Source organism: Neofelis nebulosa, chromosome 11 (genome assembly GCF_028018385.1).
Source record: "Neofelis nebulosa isolate mNeoNeb1 chromosome 11, mNeoNeb1.pri, whole genome shotgun sequence".
Classification (NCBI taxonomy): Eukaryota; Metazoa; Chordata; class Mammalia; order Carnivora; family Felidae; genus Neofelis; species Neofelis nebulosa.
Genome location: NC_080792.1, coordinates 87,379,371 through 87,396,605, shown reverse-complemented (window position 1 = coordinate 87,396,605; position 17,235 = coordinate 87,379,371). Strand labels below are relative to the sequence as shown.

At 45.9% G+C, this 17,235-nt stretch overlaps 1 long non-coding RNA gene across 1 annotated transcript; it reads left to right on the top strand.

Annotated features, from left to right (window-relative positions):
* The first annotated feature begins 7,649 nt into the window (after window positions 1-7,649).
* On the top strand, window positions 7,650-16,901 carry LOC131489375 (uncharacterized). Its single transcript, XR_009250515.1, has 3 exons — window positions 7,650-8,507; window positions 15,648-15,748; window positions 15,878-16,901. It is a non-coding gene; the product is annotated as an uncharacterized LOC131489375 (long non-coding RNA).
* The last annotated feature ends 334 nt before the right edge of the window (window positions 16,902-17,235 follow it).

The following is a 17,235-nucleotide window of genomic DNA, read 5'->3' as shown; positions in this document are numbered from 1 at the left end:
TCAGGTTTCCAGCCCTTAAGGCCTTTATTTTTGGTTTGGGGTATTTTCTATTGTTTGAAGGTTGCCTTGCAACCCATTTGCCTGGAGGGTTTAAACAATATAGAGTTTCTTTGCTGAGCAGCAACAGTAGCCAAGAGAGACTGAATATAAACTTTTAAGTCTATTTTCTCAGAGTTCGTACATCAGCAATGGCTTTAAACAGAAGAACTCGCGCCCCCTGGCTTAACTCTCCCTGGGGGAAGGGGAAAGGGTGGCTGGTGGAGAACATTTTGTGTTCTCTTATCTTTCCTACTGGTGGAAGGGGACAAGCACCAGAATAGGAAAACAAATATCTGGCTATTAATACACCCTAAGTCCTCTAGCACATGGATTGGATTTGTTTATTTGTGAAAGAGAAGGATGCTTCTCTCTGACCGCAGGCTCCCCTGCCAGCTGGAAGGGAATGCCAGGCACAGTGCCCTCCATAAGGTGAAGGGGATAGGGGACCTGCACTGAGAACTTCCCACTTAAAAGAGAAAACCCTCAGACTTTTCTCAAGAGAAGTTGCTTTTCTGGCTCGACCTGCCTCAAGCCCCAGCAGCATCATTCAGGGGTAAATTAAGAAAGAAAGGGGGGAAAAAAAAAGGAGGGTTTACCACCAAAGAGCCATGGAGTTGGCCCCACCCCACCCCCCACCAGACATGTGCGCGCCACCCTCCTTGTGCCCAACCTGCGGAGCCAGGGGTCTGGAGGACCCTGCCAGAAGAAAGGACACACGGGTTCCTTGGGTGGACCACTTTACTGGCAGTGAGCAGGGCAGAAACAGGAGTGTTTCCCCCTCAGAGGACAGGCCCTTAAAGTGGAAGGCAGCCCCCTGAGCTCAGATCTTGGGCTCCTGTCCTCCAATATGCTCCCTTGGGCCTCTTAGTGGTCTGAAGAAAGCAGTGTCCCATAGTAGACAGAGCTTTCTGGAGGGGCAGGTGGTTAATTAATTATAAGCCTGCTAGCTGGGAAAAAAGCCAGAAGAGGGAAGAGCTTTCTCCCAGGAACAGAAGCACGTACACGCCTATGAGCCCCGTACCTGCCATGTCTTGAGCAAGTTTCAGACTGCCCTTTGACCGCCTGAAGAGGTCTCTGCTTGCCACCCACCAGGGTCAGGCCTTCTCAGGTTCCCGGGAACATTTTGATGAGCCAGGAGTCCCAGGCACACACAGAGAAGAGGAGGCCAGTACTGGCGGGGGCCTGTCCTCTCCAAGAGCAAACAGGGACAAAGGTCGGTGTACTTACGGCTGCCTCTCCCAGCCCGCCTGCCTCCCTGCCAGGCCAGATGCCCCAGGTTGTCCCAGCCTTGCTACACGATTGCAGGAATCTGTCATCTCTGAGCCTGCTGGGTCACCCATTACCCCAGATCCAATTCCCAGGCAGGGGAGGTTAGGACACCTGAGCAGAAGGCAAAGGCTTTGGCAACTCAAGAGCTTTCAAACAGAAATGCTGTCGTGTCTTTACCTGTTCGGTTGGGAGCCAGACGTGTTCCACGTTATGATGCCATCATGGAAATATGTACGAAAGGAAGAATTTGTAAGCTAGCTCTCCTGCCTGTCTGGAAAAGGGGACCCTCTGAGTGAACCACAGCTCTTCAGATAGAATTTGCACAAACTTTCTTTGTGATGATTTTTTTTTTTTAACGTTTATTTATTTTTGAGACAGAGAGAGAGACAGAGCATGAACGGGGGAGGGGCAGAGAGAGAGGGAGACACAGAATCGGAAGCAGGCTCCAGGCTCCGAGCCATCAGCCCAGAGCCCGACGCGGGGCTCGAACTCACGGACCGCGAGATCGTGACCTGGCTGAAGTCGGACGCTTAACCGACTGCGCCACCCAGGCGCCCCTGTGATGATTTCTTATACCATCTTCCACTGCTACCCCCAGAGCGTTTGACTTTGTGCCCCAGCGGGTCTAGGTATCTGTTGGGCTACTCAGTGAGAATTTAAACAACTTGGAGGCCACTGAGGTTGCCAAGCATACATCCGTCTGGCACAGATTTGGCGTGAGAGCAAACAGGAGAAAGAAGCTTGGTGTTTTGTAAAATCACTGAGGCTCTGGCCCACTGCCCTTCTTGTTTGGGATTAGAATTAGAAGTGGTATTTGTTTGGGGCGCCTGGGTGGCTCAGTCAGTTGGGCGTCCAGCTTCGGGTCAGGTCCGTGAGTTTGAGCTCTGCATTGGGCTCTGTGCTGTCAGTTCAGAGCCTGGATCCTGCTTCGGATTCTGTGTCTCCCTCTATCTCTGCCTCTACCCCACTCACGCTCTGTCTTTCTCTATCAAAAAATGAATAAACGTTAAAAAAAAAAAAAAGTGGTGTTTGTTTGGGGCACCTGGGTGGCTCAGTCAGTTAAGCGTCCGACTTTGGCTCAGGTTATGATCTCATAGCTCATGAGCTCGAGCCCCGAGTCAGGCTCCGTGCTGACAGCTCAGAGCCTGGAGCCTGCGTCGGATTCTGTGTCTCCCTCTCTCTCTCTGCCCCTCCCCTGCTCTTGCTCTGTCTCTTTCTCTCTCACAAATAAACATTAAAAAATATTTTTTTTAAAGAGGTGTTTGTTCTCCTCTTCAGCCAATGGAATGATGATGACATAGCAGCTAACATTCATTGAGGTACTGCTGTGCTAAGCACAGCACCCACCTGAATTATCTCATCTCACTTTCCACCTCAAACCTGTGAGGTAGACATGACTGATCCCCAACCTGTAGGTGAGGACCAAGTCTCCGAGATGTTGAGCAGCATGCTGGCAGTGACCTGGCACATTCATCTGCGAGTCTGACTTGCTTAGCTCCCTGTTCAGAGGAAGAAGAAATTGACAAGTATTTCTTTTTTTTTTATTTATTTATATTTGAGAGAGAGAGAGTGCACGTGCAGGGGGCAGGGGGGCAGAGAGAGAGGGAGACACAGAATCCAGAGCAGGCTCCAGGCTCTGAGCTGTCAGCACAGAGCCCGACGCAGGGCTCGAACCCACGGACCGTGAGACCGTGACCTGAGCTGAAGTCAGACGCTTAACTGACTGAGCCACCCAGGCGCCCCAATAGACAAGTATTTCTGACGGCTGCTGTGTGGACAGGTTTCTTAGAAGCTAGGGCCCTTGTGATTTATATTCCATGGGGCCATCTGAGGAAGTTGTTTAGCTTCTGAGGTGATAGATGAGGGCAGAGCGTGGGTTGAAGGGTAAGTCAGGACAGTGTTTCTTCTCTGGTCCCCGTCAGGGACTCCACAGGCTGACTTCTGGGCTGTGTTTATATCATTATTTTTAAGGCACCAACACCAGCTCGGCAGCTTAAGCTTTCTCTTCCTTTAGCCATCCACCATGAGGAAAGAAGCCAAGAGAGAGTTTCCCCAACCATTTCCCTCTGCGCAGCTGATCCCAACTTGAAACCTAAGACCTGTAACACTGTGGCCCAACTGAAGCCTGGCTAAGCCGCTTGTCTTTAGACCCAGCAGGAAACCATTCCATGCTCTAACTATCAAGACTCGTCTCTGGGCCCGGGGGGCTCTGCTTCCACGGTTTGACCTCAGGGTGTTAGCTGGCTGGTGAAGCCCTGTCAGTAGTAATCCTGTACACTGGGACTGTCAGCAGCAGTTTACTGGAAAAGAAGGGGAGGAGGGATGCCTAGGATTTGCGTGTTGAATTTGGGGCTTCTTCTTGGAAAGTAGTCTCTTTGGAAAAGGAAGATGGTAGAGGGAAGAGCTGCCTCCATTTGTTTCTCTGAGGGGAGTGATGATCCCTGCCCTGCCCTGCCCTGCCCCCCACAACTGGGATTCCTGCTCTGGGCCCCAGAGCCATTCACCATCCTTTGTCCTGGCTGATGGAACTCTTCTATGGATGGGCACCGTTGGCAGTGAGCCCCTGGCTCTCTTGGCCACCCGCAGGTCCCAGGACCCTCCAATCCGATGCTCCAGCTTGATGACCAGACTCTGGCTCCATCCTGCCAGTCTCCGTCTGTCACACGGGCTGCACACATCAGCTTTGCTCCACTCTGCGTTTCTGAATTGCCCTCGCTGGCAATTGTGCGAGCAGTCCCCTCCCAGTGTCCTGATATCCCCTGGTTAATAAGCAGCTCACATAAAGACACCAAGGACTGCTGTGAGAGGGGGAGAAAAGCTGAGGTTCTCTGAAAACAGGCCAGGAAACCCTGGACTTGGCCCAGGAACTTGGTGGCTCTTTCTGTTCTCTGCCCTTTGGTAGCCTTCCGCACGGGTTATAGAAAAAAGAGAAGCCCGAAATGCTTCATCTGAAGCTGTACGGGACCACAAGGCGATGAGGTATTTATTAATCAATGAGACTCTTGCTGAAGCCTGAGGTCCTTTCCTGGACGATACTAGTCCTCTCTAGAAGAGAATAGATTTCTGCCCTTTATTCTTTCAAACCTATTTCTAGAAGGGTGTTAGGTCCTTGTTAATTAAAGCACTAATCATCCACTTCCCTCTCTCTCATCTTTCTGAGCTGCCCAGATGGCATTCTTCCCACCAACCACCCCCCATCTCCTGTACTATGTTTTATCCCCCAGAGTTTGCAGATGTCCTTGAGATGTCCCTGTGGAAGGAACTAGTGGGGAGTGTGTGCCAGACAGGCCCCCCCCCCCCTTATTGTCACTATGGTCTGAATCCAACCCATGAGGGCAGTGGAGCCCTCTCCCTGGGACTGCCCATTGTCAAGGTCCTGGTCACCTTTAAAGCCTCCTGCAGGGATCCCCATTGCCAACGGAGCCTTTTTCTGAAGCTCAGCACTGTGACATTTTATACTTGGAAATCCCTAGGCAAATACGTCTCACTTAATCCTCACCGAGCTGGCCCCCAGTGGAGACTCTTTTGGCCAAACTTATCAAGTATCTCTAGTTCTTGCAGCAAGTGTTCCCTTTGTCCCCGACATTGTGTTCAGGGCTTGGAATACAGGATAAACAAGGTAAGGTCCCTGTCCTTAAAGAGCAACCAGACTATCAAAGAAGCCCACGCTATGGGCCCCTCTTATTTGGAATGCCTCAGACTCCTTTACCTTTCCAGGCTCTGGAGGGCCCCGCTCTCTGCCATTTACCAGCCTTGCGACTTCAGCTTCATTGCTTACCCTAAGCCTCAGGTTGCTCTTCTGTAAAATGGGGGCATTAACGGCATCTATCTCATAGAGACATTGTGAGGATTGAATAGAACCACCTCTTTCTAAGGCACCGAATGCATACTGACTGTTAACTGTTTTCCTCCTGAAGGTAGCCTGAGCCAGGGGGAGCAGAGGAAGCAAGGCAAGCTGGGTCTGGTCCCCAGCTTGCAGGCAAAAATGCCTCTTCTTGCAGAGCATGATATTCACAGGTGATAATAATTTACTTAATTTGAGTAAATTGGCTGAGGTATGTCAAAATACCTAATACATAGCAGGGGTTCACCATGTGCTAGTCTCTTGGAACTTCTTAAGGATCTGAAGACCCTAAAGCTCCAGGAAGCCAGCAGGGACTCGGAAAAAATGTCAGCGCCTCCCTTAGGACATGCCCCCCATTCTCCCAGTTGGTTCTCAAGGCTTGACCCTCCCCGACTCGGTTCTCATCCCGCCGGAGAGCTGTGCTCCGTGATCAAGCCCTCCCTCCCTCTGTCCTCTACACTTCTGTACTAAGTACCTGGAGGCCCTCGTCCTGTCCACACTCAAGCACCACTCTGGCCCCAGATAGCCGTCCACCTGCTCTAATCTCTCCCTGCAGCTCCATCTGCCCCTCTCCTCAGCCCCCACTTCATCCCTTGTCCCCCCAGCCCCTTAATCAAATTAAGGGAAAGAAGAGAGTTTAGATAGGGTTGCTAAATATATTTCTGTTCAGGGGAGGGAGGAAAAGGGAAGAGTTTGCAGGAGGAGGCAAGAGTGTGAAATTCCTTAATGGAATGTGCTCTGAGAGCCTCCTTTCTCTAGAATAAGCCCGGAATCACCTATCTGGATAGAGTTTTCTCTCTGGCCAAGTGCTTTCACAAACATTATCTCATTACGATACAGGCCCCGTGGCAGAGTGCCCACTCCCTGGAAAGGTCTGCCGAGGCCATCGTGCCTCACGAGCTGGCCTGACCCTGCTCTATATATTTCACAGGACACCCTGGCCCCACAGGGGTGACTCGGCTTTCCGTGGAGGATGACACCAACGGAGGGGCCGCTCACAGCTGGAGGTCACAGTTTTCCCTTTTGGGTCCCCCACCACCACCAAATCTGGAATCTTCTGGACATTTTTACTTTTTAAAAATTATAAAGTGCTGATTGTAGAAAATTTTAAAAATATACTAACGTAGGGGCGCCTGGTGGCTCAGCCTGTTGAGTGTCCAACTTTGGCTCAGGTCATGATCTCATGGTTTGTGAGTTCAGGCCCCACATCAGGCTCTCTACTGTCAGCCTTTAAGCATGGAGCCGGCTTCAGATCCTCTGTCCTTCTCTCTCTCTCTGCCCCTCCCTCCCCCCCTCCCTCTCTCTCTCTCTCTCTCTCTCTCAAAAAATAAATAAAACATTTTTTTTTTAAAGTTTAAGGGGTGGTTGGGTGGCTCAGTTGGTTAAGCATCCGACTCCGGCTCAGGTCATGATCTCACAGTCTGTGAGTTTGAGCCTCACGTCAGGCTCTGTGCTGACGGCTCAGAGCCTGGAACCTGCTTCAGATTCCGTATCTCCCTCTGTCTCTGCCCCTCCCCTGCTCATGCTCTGTCTCTCTCCATCTCTCTCCGTCTCTTTCTCCCTCTCAAAAATAAATAAACATTTAAATTTTTTTTGAAAAAAAGAAGGGACACCTGGGTGGCTCAAGTCAGTTAAGCGTTCAGCTCTTGGTTTCAGCTCAGGTCAGAATCTCACTGGTTGGTGAGTTCGAGCCCCACATCCAGCCCTGTGCTGACAGCTCAGAGTCTGGAGCCTGCTTGAGACTCTCTCTCTCCTTCTCTCTCTGCTCCTCCTCTGCTCTCTCTCTCTCTCTCTGTGTGTGTGTGTCTCAAAATAAATGAATAAACTTAAAAAATAAAAGAAAATTTACTAACGTATAAAGAGGGAGACTAAAGTCACTCATAGTCCACAACTTAACTCCTGGTAATACCTTGAGGCAGCTCCTTTACATGTTTCTGAATTGCACCCACATCTCTGTGTATATGCGTGTGTGTTTGCACAAGAGGGACTTTATGCACACCCATTGTTTGTATCAGCGTTTATAATTAATGTGTTTTTGTGTTCTGCTTCATCAGAAATTCTTCTGACATATTACTTTAAAACAGCATGAATTAGAATTTTTTTTCCTTATTAAAAAAGAATACATGTCCATTTTGAAATGATCACCGTTCACACTGATCGAGTCTTATGAGACTGGGAACCCCGCTAATCACTTTACACCCATTATCACAGTTCATTCTCCAAGCAGCTCTCCTTGGTAGATGCCGAGAAACTCCTTTTACAGAGAAGGGAGTGAGGCCTCCCTCCTTTCCCAGAGAGGTAAAGGAGCTCCTCCTGGCCAGCAAAGGGATTTCACACACAGGGTTTCATCAAACTGGCTACACCCGTGCCCTTATTTAAATTAGTGATGACATAATCTCCAATTTGCATTTATGGTGATTAACCATTCCCTTTTGTTGGACATTTAAGGGTTGGGTTGGTGGGGTTTTTTTTCCCTTTCATAATGAAGCAATGATAATCTTTGCATAAAATCATCTTTGCTCACATCTCTTGTTATTTCTTTAGAATCATTTCCTAGAAGTGACATTACTGAGTCATCCTTTTTGAAGTCTTGTTACTTATTACCAAGTGCCTTTCCGGAAAGCCAGAAGGCATTCCCAGCGTGTCTGAGGGTGTCTAAGACAAGGTCCTCTTTAAGAGCAGTGCAGTATGGTCGCTGCAAATTGTATGTCTTTGATTGGATTTACATTTCCTTGGTTACTAGTGAGGCTGGACTTATCTTTCACACATCTTTTAACTAGTCGGTGTAGACCCGTGAGTAATCGCCACACAGAGCAACTCGTCATTCCTGTCCATACTTCGTTCTTGCTCTCACACTGTTGATTTTGCCTTTCAGTGCGGACCCAGATAACTTAGGGGTGCCTCCGTGAGGAAAATTGTTTCCTATTCGACATGTCCAGAAGAACTTTGTTCTCAGTGAGGACTTGTGTCTCCATTTCGACCCATCACCTCAGCCCCTGCCACCCTGTCAGCTCCCTCAGAGGTGCCCCACCTCAGAAGAAAGGTCAGAGTTAAGATTTCCCTTAACTGAAACTCAATCTGCAAGCTCAGACCATTCTAGAAACAGTATAGGATTTTTCAGGAAGTAACTGAGCTAAAGCCAAAGGGCCCATGCACCCCGCCTTCTCTTCCCAAGAAGTTTCAATTCTTTTTGTTCTCAGGGGAGATGAGAAAGGGAGGGAGGCCAGAAGAAGAAAAGGGGCCTTCTCAGGTGCCCCCTCACTGAGCTTCCTGACGGGAACCTCCCGGGCTCCTGGGTCCCTGAAGAGCCTGCAGTTCTCTGAGTCAGACAGGAATGCACCATCACCTCAGACAGGTGACAGGTTGACAGGTCGTGTAATCCCCTTCCTCCCCCTGGAGGGTCAGAAGGACAGAAGGTGCAGCCCAGCACCCTGCGGGGAGAGGCAGGTGCCAGCAGGTTAGTCACATGCACCCTTGGAGTCCAGAGGGATTCGCATGAATCCCTCACCTCAGACTCCAGTCCCAAATATCTGTTCCCATCGGGTGAGGCTCCCGGATGCCCGGATGCCTGGTACCCTGTCCTGCCTGCTGCTCCAGGACCACCCAAGGCTTCCTCCAGGCTGTCCTCCAAAGGGAGATTCCTTCCGGGGACTCCTTCCTCTGCCAGGCGCCAGTGTTGTGTTCCCATTTTTCTGCTCCTCACCTCCACTTAGGATCTTTGGCTCAGGTTGTTGGATAGTCAGTTCCTTCAGGTTTTCCCTGCATGGAGCCAGAGATTTTGAACGCTTGCAAGCAGGGGAAGTGAAGAAAGTGGGAATCTGGCAGTAAGACCTTTCCTCAGACTCTTTTTTTTTTTTTAATATTTTAGTGTGCATCTCTAGAAATCAAGGACTCCCATTTATTTATTTATTTATTTATTTACTTACTTATTTATGAGAAAGAGAGAGAGTGTAGGGGAGGGGTGGAGAGGGAGAGAGAGAAATCAGAAGCAGGCTCCATGCCCAGCCCAGAGCCTGACACAGGACTTGATCCCATGACCGTGAGATCATGACCTGAGCCAAAATCCAGAGTCGGACACTTAACCACCCAACTGAACCACCCAGGTACCCTGCCTCAGACTCTTGACATACACAATTCCTATATGTTTTTACATCAAAATCTTGTCTTTGGCTCTATTCTCTATTTTAAGTCATGTTCCAAAAGCCCCCCCCCCCCCCACCACTACCTTCTTTCACTCTAGCCTATCCGAGCGTCAGAATATGGGTGGGGGTGCTGCACACCATGAAAATGCTGGCACTTGTGAAGCGACGGGAATTATGAAATGCATCAGAAAGCTAAAGATGGCACTCCGCTTATGCTGGTAGGGCTTCAGTGGCATCCTCAACAAATGTCTGGGTACATCCTTCAGGTGGGGCAACAGTTAGAGTTAGGGAAGCAAAGATATAGAAGTCACGCTTCTGACCCTCACCAGATCATAACAAGATAAAGTCGGTCTGCAGGCCGAATGAGTGGTTATCCACAGTGCTGTACGAACTCCCAGGAGGGAGAATTCATAGAGGTGAGGTGGCCAGGAAGTCTTCACAGAGGCAGCTCTTCAAGCTGGACTTTGAACTGAAGGCGAGAGTCAAGACTTGACAAGTGGCTCCCTGGAAGAGGACATCCCAGCAAGGCTGTAGGGAACAAGCTAAAACTCAGAGGTGGAAATGCAGCTGGCACCTTTGGAAATTGTGAGACCATTCTAGCTGCTCCAGAACATGCATGAAGGGCTGCATGTCAGGGCTCTGCATCAGTCAGGGCTCCCAGAGAAGCAGAACCAGTAGGAGATATATAGTAAGAATTGGCTTATGAGATTGTGGGGGCTGGTCAGGAAAACCTGAAACCCATAGAGAGCGCCACCAGAAAGGGGAGACTAGAAGGAAACTCTCTAGCAGGAACAGAACCTGTTGGATATATATAGGAATTATATATATATTATATATATAATATATATATATGTTATATATATTATATATATAATATATATTTTTTAAATAATATATATTTATATATATATTTTATATAATATATAATATATATATATTATATAAAAAATATATATATATCTCATATCTATATGGTCTCATATTCACCTGTTGATGGACACTGAGGTTGTTTCCATGTCTTGGCTATTATGAATAATACTGCAGTGAACTTGGGAGTGCAGATATCTCAATATCCTGTTTTCATTTCCTTTGGATATATACTCAAAAACAGGATTGCTGGGGGCGCCTGGGTGGCGCAGTCGGTTAAGCGTCCGACTTCAGCCAGGTCACGATCTCGCGGTCTGTGAGTTTGAGCCCCACGTCAGGCTCTGGGCTGATGGCTCGGAGCCTGGAGCCTGCTTCCGATTCTGTGTCTCCCTCTCTCTCTGCCCCTCCCCCGTTCATGCTCTGTCTCTCTCTGTCCCAAAAATTAAAAAAAAAAAAAAGTTGAAAAAAAAAACAGGATTGCTGGATCATATGATAGTTAGTTCTATTTTTAATTTTTTGAGAAACGTCCACACTGTTTTCCACAGTGGCTGCACCAATTTACACTCCCAACAGTGCACAAGGGTTCCCTTTTCTCCACATCCTCACCAACACTTATCTCTTGACTTTTTTATGACAGCTATTCTAACCGATGTGAGGTGATACTTCATTGTGGTTTTGATTTGCATTTCTCTGATAATTAGTGATTTTTAGCATATTTTCATGTACCTGTTGGCCATTGTATGTCTTCTTTGAAAATCTGTCTACCCAATTCCTCTGCCCTTTTTTTAATAGGATTGTTTGGGCTTTTGCTATTGAGTTGTGTGAGTTCTTTTTATGTATAGATATTAACCCTTCATGAGACACATGGTTTACAAATAGTTTCTCTCACTCCATAGGTAGCCTTTTCATTATATTGATGGTTTCCTTTGCTGTGTAGAAGCTTTTTAGTTTGCTGTAGTTCCAATTTTTTTATTTTTGCTTTTGTTGCCTTTGTCAAGACTGGTGTCAAGGAGCTTACCCCTTATGATTTCTTCTAGGAGTTTTATGGCTTCAGGTCTTAAATTTAAGTCTTTAATTCATTCTGAACTGATTTTTGTGTATGGTATGACACAGGGGTCCCAGTTGCATTCTTTTGCATGTGAGTGTCCAGTTTTCCCAACATCATTTATTGAAGATACTGTCCTTTCCCTGGTGTATATTCTTGGCCATTTTGTTGTAAATTAATTGACCAAATTTGCATAGATTTATTTCTGGGCTCTCTATTCTATTCCATTGATCTATGTGTCTGTTTTTATGCCAGTATAATGTGTTGATTACTTTAGCATTGTAATATAGTTTGAAATCAAGAAGTATGATGCCTACATAACGTCAACTGATCATGAATGTCAATCACATCTACAAAATACCTTCACAGCAACAACTAGATTAGTGTTTGATTGAATAACTGGGAACTGTAGTCTAGCCGCACTAACACATAACACTGACGATCACAGGTAGCAATCAGAAAGGAAAATAGAAAGAGAGAATGAGGTAAACATGGTTTTTCAAAGCCTGAGGCTCATATACATGAGTAAACTTAAAATTTCCTCCCAATGGAGTTAGATTTCAGTTATCTTTCTCTATTCCCAAATTCTCCAACTGGGTACCTCTTCAGTGGAATCTTAGGATCTAGAGAGGAAAATTAGGTTCATCATGATCCCTTTTTAGACCTGAAACATCATTTTTCCAAGGCTAACCCAGATAGGTTAGTTAATATGTACAGGTTCCAGCCTACCCATGTTTCTAGCACACATAGCACCAATAAGCACTAGGCCTGAGAATTCGTGAGTTAAGAAGGAAGACTATTTCAAAGTTTTCTCTCTCTCTTCCACTCTGTCCATCACTGAAACTAAGGTTCCAGAGGGCAAGAATAATGTTTGAAGGTATTTGTGTCTCCTTCCATACCTGCCACCCTTCCCTAAAAGTCTAAGATGGACCTCTGAACACCCAACAGGTCAAATCTACAGCTGAAGCCCAATGAATTAGGCATAGGTGGGAAGCTGCTGGTGCCACAATGACCCGGGTTAGATGATTCAGGATTCACCAGCTCAGGACTAGTAATGAGCCAGTTTGCTCATTCCTGGAGTGGTCATACAGAAAAAGAAAGACTAAAACTCTCTGGTCTGATATGGAGCTTATGTGGGAGATCTGAGGGAGGACTCCATCCATTCTGTGACTTGGGAATTGAATCATGCATGACTCTGGGCCTTGCCCTGTAAGAGTTTGGTGCTCTTAATGCCTTAGAGCCACAGGTGACCCTGGGGAACAGCTAGGAGGAAGCTTCCACTGAAAGTTTACATCTGTGCACCTGGGCTTCTGAGAGCTGGTTCCATCCACGTCAGTAGCTTCAAGAGCAGAAAAATGACAGAATGAGGCTGATGAATTCCTTCTGACAGTTACATCTGCCTTTCTGGAAGAAAGAGGAGGAAAATAAGAAACAAGTGGCAATGCTTCCCAGATTTAGAAAGTAAAAAAATAGCCAACATGGCATCTGAGATGCTTTGGTCACTGGGATCTTGGGTCCTGTGCCTGAGGCCTGCTCCATCTGGAATCACTCTCAAAGGCCTAACCTAGGGGGTAGAATGGGGTGGCCTAACCTAGGGGTGGAGTGGGGTGGAGCTGCCAGAGCCCAGAGAACCTAGTGTAGCTACAGTTGAATTAGCAGAATAGAGAGCATAGGTGAAAGGTGGGCTCACCAAACTGGTATTGTCCTCAAGAGCAGGACAGTACAGCCAGGATCAAAATGATATGGAGCAGCCTCTAAGAAAAACAGTATGGAGATTCCTTAAAAACATTAAAAATAGAACTACCATATGATCCAGCAATTCCACTTTGGGTATATATCCAAAAGAATTGAAAACAGATCTTAGAGAGCTATTTGCACACCACGTTCCTCGCAACATGTTCACAATGGCCAAGAGAAGGAAGCAACCTAAATGTTCACCAACGGATGCATGGAGAAAAAAGATGTGGTGTATACATGCAATGGAATTTCATTCAGCCTTAAAAATAAATAAATAAATAAATAAATAAACAAACAAATAAATAAATAAATAAGGAGGGGCGCCTGGGTGGTTCTGTCGGTTGAAAGTCCAACTCTTGGTTTCAGCTCAGGTCATGATCTCACGGTTCATGAGTTCGAATCCCACATTGCACTGTCAGCGCAGAGCTTGCTTGGGATTCTCTCTTTCTCTCTCTTCCTCTGCCCCTCCCCTGATCACACACGCACACTCTCTCTTACTCTCTCTCTCAAAAATAAACTTTAAAAAAAAGGGAAATCTTGTCATATGCTACAGTGTGGATGAACTTTGAGGACATTATGCTAAGTGAGATAAGCCAATTGTAAAAAGACAAATACTGCATGATTCCACTTCTATGAGGTATCTAAAACAGTCAAACTCTCAGAGAGTAGAATGGTAGTTGCCGGGGTCTGGGAGGCTGGGGACAAGAGGGAAGTTGCTGTTACACTGGCATAGAGTTTCAGTTTTGCAAGATGAAAAAGTTCTAGAGATCCGTTGCACAACAAAGTGTATGTAGTTACTACCATACACTTAAAAATAGTTAAGATGGTAAATTTTATGTGATGTTTTTGACTGCAATTAAAAGAAAGGGGGGTGTGGCACTATAAAACCCAATTATGCATGTGCTAAGATTAGCTCAGTAATGAGTCTTGAAGTGGAATCCTGTCTGCTGTGCGGGGTACCCCATACACGGCATGGCAGGCCCCCTGCCCAACCTCACCAAGCCACCTGGTCCACCCAGAACACATTATCTGGAAGAACAAAAGCATCATCTTCATATACATTGGCCATTTCCCATGATTCCCCCAAGCTGATTTTGTTCTAGTATGTTTACAAATCAGTGAAGTACTTCTCCTCTCTAATAATAATGGTAATAACCAGCATTTGCTCAAAACTTACAACAAAGAAATTACATTATATATGATGAGTAAGATGAAAATTAACTGTAGTCAAGCCAATCCCCAAAAGCCCTTTAAATTGCCAACAAAATACAATATATATATATACATATATATATATACATGTATATATATGTGTGTGTGTGTGTGTGTGTGTATATATATATATATATATATATATATACACGGTTTAGTGTAAACAACCCTCCTATATAGTAGTTCTTATACAAACTAAACTGTTTGAATTATTGTGGTAGCTCAGAGGAACCAAAAGGAAAGTATATATGCAAATGTCTGGATAGTCACATCATTTCATAACTATTGGTGGTGGAGGGGGTGCTGGCGAGTGAAAAGTTTTTGCTGATCTGCGGGTTTTACTCGGTTCTCTCTTTTTTTATTTTTTAAAGTTTAAACCCTTATTTATTTTGAGAGAGAGAGGGAGAAAGAATCCCAAGCAGGCTCCATGCTGTCGGCGCAGAGCCTGATGTGGGACTTGAACTCACAAACCCTGAGATGATGACCTGAGCTGAAATCAAGAGTTGGATGCTTAACTGACTGAGCCACCGAGGCACCTCTTGTTTCTCTTTTAATATTAAGGCTCTATAAAAACCTGACAATTGAGAAATTGTCATCAGCCAATATTCCCACAGTGCCAAATCCCATGGCAATGCTTTCTTCAAGGTACGAGCAGCCTTCACAGTCTGAAAGAGGAGGTGGGACCTATCACACAGAGATGAGTTCTCTACGGTGCAAACCAGTCTATTTCCAGGCACCGGCAGTGCAAAATTTGGCAGCCCTAAATGAAGTCACATCAATTTTGGAAGCAAGGGGGAAAAAAACAGCTAAGTGTTTTAGGGAAGAGAGAGAAAGTGAAATCCTCATCTTTGATTTGGCCTGGGAAATCCGACATTGTAAACTTAATAATATGGATTACAGAGGAAGGGGAACAATGAGGATTTCAGCTTTTCCTGTGTTGTTCTACTTATTTATTTAAATATATAGAGAGAGAGAGAGCAAGAAAAATGAAGTAGCTGTAGATGTAGATAAAGATATAACTAAACCTAAAAATTTTTTTTAAAAAAAACAACGTAATTGTGAGTAAAAAAAAGCAATATGCAGGAAACACACAGAATTGGTGAGGTCTGTATGTACGATTAGAAAATGCAAAACAGTACAGTTTGCAAAATTGCTTATGGAGATACATATAGATATTTATCTTTGGTAAAAATATAAAACTGTGCATGAGGAAGACAAACTCTGAGTTCAGGATAGAAGTCTCCACTGAGAAAGAAAGGAGGAGGAATTCACAGAGCTCACAAGGACTCCGATTGTGCCAAGCGTGTTACATTTCTTCAAATGGATGATGGGTATATGAGTGCTTATTATATAATTATTGTACTTTTTTATATGTCTGGCATATTTCTTACTAAAAAAAGGAACATATGAAAAATATGAAGCCTCTATATACTCAATAATGTTAGCAGATGTGTTTATTGTTGTACGATTGACCCCAATGATTTGTTTCAAGGAGGCTGGATCTTAAGAGGAGCCTAAGATAAAGGTGTGTGTCTGTCCACCAGCTCTACCAAGTGCTATGGTGCACACTTCACTTGAGGAAAGCTGCCTGAGGTAGGTTCTATTTTCCACATCTCACCAAAGAGGGACTAGGGACACCGATTAAGTAGTTTGCCTAAGAGCATACATTCCTCACCAGGTGGCTGCAATCCCCTGAATTTGTTTTCCTACAATTTCCAAAAGGTGGTATTTTGGAAGACCTGTGATAACTCTGAATCATGAAACTGGAGGAACAGAACAAATCACAAGTTAAAACATACCTAACGTCTGCCAGAAAGTACCCGCTGAGAGCATCATTAGCCTGAAGTCTGGATCTAATGCACTAAGCCCCTCCCTTCCCTCTTAACCCCAATCTCTTTAATTGACATTTAGTTGCCTGCGGTCAGATCTCTTTCAATCCCAGTGCCTACAGGCTCCTGATCTTGGGCGACTGGGACAGCTAGACCTATCTTTTCTTAGGCCCACTCTTGCTTTATTTCCCTTTTTTTGGTGTGTGCATACTGCTTTAATTGGGCAATCAGTATGCCATTCTCCCATTAACGTCGGTGGGGAAGTGAGTAATCAAACTCTCAATTGTAAACTTCGATAAGATAAGGTCAGCAAGACGTGTGGTCCTGAGATGGCACCCCGCACCCGCAAGGGAAAATGACTCTCGGTGGCTCTCATTGTTTTGGGGCTTGTTTGCGTTGCTGTGCACTTGTAATGGAAAACGAATAAAAATAAAAATCCCGGGGCCCATTTTGGCGCGCGCTTGGGAAGTTAATCCCACTGTCCTGGCAGAATTCCAGCTCAGGTCACTGCATTCTGCTGGCGGAAGCCGCCTCATGCGGTTTTCAGTGGATGTCACTTTCTTCTTTGCATCCTTCTCGGGGCTCCGTGTGCAGTGCATTCAACAGCTGGCCCTTCCCCACCTGCAGGAGCTACAGTTCTGCAGAACTCAGAATCACCCCTGCCTCTTCCCCGGGCAGGAAATTAACCTGCTCCAAGGACCAGCCACTGAGATATTTGCTGCAGTCAAGATCTATATGAATGTGTCTTTCTCTGAGTGCCTTTAAGCAGCCACAGAATCAGATTACTCTCCTTAAAAGATTTTTCAAGGAATCACAGTTTCTTACAAGTCTCTAATGCATATATTCCCTCCATTTGTTTTGTAACGTTTTGTTATGCAAACTAAAAATGTCTCCTTATCTGAAGTACTTAGAAATTTATCTCCGGGGCGCCTGGGTGGCGCAGTCGGTTAAGCGTCCGACTTCAACCAGGTCACGATCTCGCGGTCCGTGAGTTCGAGCCCCGCGTCAGGCTCTGGGCTGATGGCTCGGAGCCTGGAGCCTGTTTCCGATTCTGTGTCTCCCTCTCTCTCTGCCCCTCACCCGTTCATGCTCTGTCTCTCTCTGTCCCAAAAATAAATAAAAAACGTTGAAAAAAAAAAAAAAAGAAATTTATCTCCCTTCCACCCATATATGCTTATTGTTGCTGCTTTTGTTTTCACAGATTTTTTTTTCTAGTGTTTAACTCTTTCCCCTATGAAATGTATTGCATTT